Source organism: Lygodium microphyllum, unplaced genomic scaffold (assembly GCF_053477565.2).
Source record: "Lygodium microphyllum isolate KBCC unplaced genomic scaffold, Lygodium_microphyllum_v1.1.10 scaffold_98, whole genome shotgun sequence".
NCBI lineage: Eukaryota > Viridiplantae > Streptophyta > Polypodiopsida > Schizaeales > Lygodiaceae > Lygodium > Lygodium microphyllum.
In genome coordinates, this window is record NW_028229581.1 from 204181 (window position 1) to 209552 (window position 5372).

Sequence of the window (5372 nt, forward strand, 5' to 3'; positions counted from 1 at the left end):
TGTAAATTTTGCATATTCACCTTTTTTGTATAGCTATATCTACTTCATTAAAAAAAATCAAGTTTTGCAAAGATGTGAACGTAAAAATTCTTGCATCTAATTAGATCATGCAAAAAAAATTAGGATTCATGGGCCATAGAAAGCCAATATGTTTTCACTTTAACATAGCTACCTTCTTCGACTACTAATCAAGCTCATACTCATTGTATCTTTTTTTATGGCTGGATGGTAGCTCGAGAGTTAACATGATGCCTAAGACCACACTCTCAATATTAGGGCTTACAATTACTTGACCCACTCCTTTTGCCATTCACAAGTAGTATGAACAATGCTTCACAAGGACTTAGTTTGAATGAGGGCTAAAAGAAGGCTTTAGTATCTTAGTGTGAATGTAAGATTCAAGAGGTATTAAGGTTTCCAAGACTTGGATATTGGTCAAAGACAAGGATTGCTTCTAAGTGAATCCTTATTTTTCCATGTTCTGAGTTTGTGTGGTAAAATTTAGGTTATGAGTACTATTAGGCATGATCATATTTTATCAATAAGCAATGGACCTGACTCTGTTGCAGCCCTTGCTAGGAATCTTATACGTGTCTTTACGGTGCAAGAGAGCTTGTTGGAGGCAAACCTAGCCTTTTGCAGAGTCACGAAACCTAGCATACACACTTGGAATGCAATCATTTTAGCATATGTTCATCTCGAAAAGATCACAAAGGCCCTTAAATTGTATACGGTAATGCAAGAACATGATGATTTGGATCCCAATACGCATATTCATCTCTTAGGACTAAAGTGGGCAGCCAAACTAGTTAGATTAGTTGATTAGAAGGCAGGAAGAGAGATGGTTTGTGTAGGATGTGGTGTAACAACAATTTTGCTTATACTCTGCCAGGTCTGTATTGTTAATTCAAATAAATAAGACGGTTATGAATCCTCGTGTTCCATAAGCAAGATTTATGGACTATGTTCTCAATAAGCATGTTCTGAAATAGCATCATCTAATATGTTTATGCTATATTTCAATGTCTACAACCATCCTTTTCCTTTAGCATACATAGTAACATTCACAACAAGACTTCAAGCATCTAAAGTAAACGTGTGGCCAACTCCCAAGGGATCCACCTTATAGAATATGTAAGATACCATATGAGTTTAAAAGAAATATTATTTTATTTAGTAAAATTTATAGGATTATATTTATTAAAGAGAAGTTTTAATTATAATTTTTTAAAAATCTCATAAGTTTAATATATTAAAAGGGACCATTTTAGTAAGGCCTAATAACATGTAAAAAATGATATTTCTTAATATCCTTTGAACACACATTATATGTTTTGTAATATATAAGTTTAACTAAAAGTTAGGATTGGGTATCATTCTTGGGAAAGAGCAAATCTCATTGCCAGTGCACTTACATCTATGATGAGCTCAAATTCTTCAGAGAGTTCTAGAAGCTTCAAACCTAGGGTGGTGGTCAAAAGCCTTCCTTTAGCTTGTCATAGCTCTTTCGCTCCACATAGGTCCAAAAGATTTGGAATGTTTTCTTGAGCATTTTGTAAGGGATGTGCCTATTAACACATAGTCCTTAATGAGAATTGCATACCATCCAATTAGTCTAAGAAGCCCTAATTTGACATCTAAGGTAGTGAGGATTCCATAGCATTCAATTAGTTCGAGGAGATCTTTGACTTTCCTAATTGTCATCGGGGATAGTGAGTCCCATTTGTTCAAGGATTCCATACTGTCCAATTAGTGAGAGGAGCTCTTTGACCTTCGCAATTAACATTAAGGGTAGCGAGTCATGACTATATCTTACTTTTGCTACATCTATTGTGATCCCTTCTTTGTAGACTATGGATCAAAGGTATCTAGTTTGGCATTTAAACAATGCACATTTGTTCTTTTTGGCATACAACTTGTTTTCCCTTAGTGTCGAAGATGATGCATAAGTGTACCATGTGTTGTTCTTGTTCCTTTTAAGAGATCGAGATGTTGTTAGAGAAAACTAGGATGAACTCATAAAACTATGGTGATAATATTTCTTAGAGTAACCTATTGAAGGTACCTGAAGCATTTTTCAATCCAAAGGACATTAGTAAGTGTTCCTAGTGTTCATATCTTGTGTTGAAGGCTATCTTGAGAACATCCTCCTCTTCAATTCAGATTTGATAGGATCAATATTGATGGAAAATCTTTGAGAAAGTATTTGCACCCTTGGGATGGGATTTAGAAATTCTTCAATTTGGAAAATTAGATACTTTTTCTTGATCTTGACATGGTTTATCCCTCAATGGTCAATATACATACTTGGTGATTTGTCTTTCTTTTTCTAAAGCAAGATGGGTGCTCCCTAAGGTGACTTAAATTGTTGAAGTTGTTCCTTTAACTATCTTCAGTATCGACATCTTATTAGGCCTCATAGCAATGGATCATACTCTAGGGATCAATTCGATCTCATAATCTACTTCCCTCTTGTGTAGAAGTTTCATCCATTCTTCTAGAAATATATTGAAAGTCCTTTATCTGGGAGATATAATCTTCTTGAGTGCTCATCTTCTTAGCTAAGATCTTACTCCTAGCTTATTGAACTTGATCAAATAGACTAGAAGTCTATTTCTGATCCCTTTAATTGGCTATGTAGGAGACCTTGGTGTTGGAATCAAGGTTTTCTCATTTCTCATTGTAAAACAACTATATTGCATTGGAAGTTCCAAATGGAAACTAATCCCTTTTTACAATGAATGTTGCTATAATTAGACATGAGCCAATCCATGTCTTTGTTGAAATATTTGTGTGTGTATGTAAGAATGGTGTTTTCTTTATATGAAAATATAATGTGAACTAGACTTTAGAGTATGGAGAGATGAGTTGGAAGGATAAGGATATGATATGAAAAGTCAAACTATACCCAATACAATGTATCTAATGTACTCATGTGCCTATTTAAGAGGCAAGCTCTATGCAATGACACATGTGGTTTTCTTTACTTTCTCACGTCCCTATTTAAGAGGCATGCTCTATGCAATGACGTGTGTTTTTCTTTGCTTTCTCAAAACCATGGGTATTTTCATCTATGAGCTTCCATGAATCTCTTCTTCCTTCACTTGATATCATGGCCACCATCCTTGTAGTTGTGAGGTGTGTATCCATCATCCAAGCAAATCATTGATGATGAAAGAGAAGAAGAAAATATTTCTTGAAGAAAATTGAGAGGACATCATCACTCAAGCATTGAGGTATATTGGGTTCATTCAATTCATCAATCTTTTCAGCTTTCATTTGGTGGTTACCAAGTGTTATTGTCAAGTAATGGGGTTGCTTAAGGGGATAGCTTAAAGGGGCCTAGCTCAAGCTAAGGCGATACTTGTGCCACAAGTAGAGGGAGAGCTTGTGAAGACAATAAGGGTTATGATTTTCATATATAGATACAAAAGAGGAGAAAGAGAAGTCCAATACGTTTGCTAAACAAGGATGTCCTAATAGGATTTGATGTAGCAAATCCATGTAGGGGATTCACACTAAATTATTGTCTCACTATGATAGTTTGATAGCCATTTCTCCAAATGGACATGTTTTTTAAACCTAAAGAAATAACCCACTTCTAGAAATCCCCTTTCAAACTATCTCCTCTCAACTCTGTTAAACCTTAAGCCTTGGTAACATTGACTGTCAAAACTAGATATTGTTAAGTCATCTTCACACTTCTCTCATTCAAACTGGTATATTTTTAGTATCATTTTCATATTTCTTATTGTCTTGAATTAGCATAAACTATGTAAATTGCAATCATATAAAGACCATTCATTAATTCTTATACTTTATGCATCTAGCCTTTTGAAAATCACATTTTGTAATTAGAGTTAGACATTGTCATGGAAAATAATCTAGTAAGACCTATCCATAAAAATCATGGCTCAAATTTTAATATTTCATTTGGGATCAAAAAATTTGAGGGTAGGGAAAGGTATTGCACTTGAGAAACTCAAATGCAATTTTTGCTGATGCATTAAAAAGTTAGGCATGGTAGTCTGGGATAGTACAGCATAAAAAATGACTAGATAATGTGTAGAAAAGGATGAATAAGCACTCACTTTAATGGTTTTGCATCTTGCTCTAGGCCTTCTCCACCATATCAATGTTAAAGGAACAAAAAAAGAAGCGTAGAAGGAGTTGAATAAAACTCTTGATACTAAAGTGAAAAATCAAAAGATGTATTTAAAGATGGATTTCTAAAGTTTGCATCATGAATACAAAGGTTTACTTGTAGATAATGTATCAAAATTAAGAACCTTAATCAATCAAGTTGAAGGAATCCAAGTCAAAATTCTTGAGAGGGATACAATAGCAATGGTACTTGTAAGCCTACCTAAAGAATGTGCATCCTTAAAAGATTCACTACTTATACATGAAATAATTAACCTTGAAGTCTACATAACTTCAATTCTTTTGAAAGAGAATGAACTTAAAGGGTAGATTAATCTATCTATAAGTAAGAGCATTGTGTTCTTTACAAGAAAGATCCTAAGGAATGCTATTGTTGTGGAAGCAAAATACACATCAATATCTGATATAGATTTGAAAGGTAGATCCTGAGTTGAAGCACACAAGCATAAGTAAGAGAAAAGTAAGAGCTATGGTGGATGGAGCAAGAGAGAGAGAGAGACACCATATGTGGGAACTCCAATAGTCTCAATGTGTGACCCACCTTCCCTTAGTCAATAATCACGCAAAGAATAAATAATAAAGTGGCAGTGATGGGTGCTCACCACTTGTAGTGTATGCATGTGCGGTCCCTATGTGTGAAGTAAATTTAGAGTAGTATAGACATAAGTGCCTTTACAGTCAATAACCTCCTAGTTAAAGGCACGAATGTGTCTCTAGTGAACAGAGAACAAGCAAAAAATGACAAAGTACAAATATACATAAAGTACAAAAGAATGAGGAATAGATGTCATCTTATCCCACGCCTATCATCTTCCTAAGCTGGGAAGGCAAAATGTTTAGTTGAGAAACTCTTACTGAGTAGATCTATAGGATTCTGGTTTGTCAATATTTGTCTTCGTAGCGAAGACCAGATTCTTAGCTAGTTGAGTAGCACTCATAGAATCCACATGCAATGTAGGAGTAACAGTACTAACAAGGTCTACCACATAGATAGCCTAACCATTGGGTCTCCTTGTAAGCCTCAATGATTACAACATACTCTGCCTCAATATTAGATAAGACCATGCATTTATGTACCTTGGACATCTAAGAAATAACATCTCTAGAAAAAGTGAAGACATACCTAGAGGTGGACCTTCTATTATCAATATGTCCTCCATAGTTTGAGTTAGTGTAATCCATGATTGTAGTATCCTAGCCATTATAGC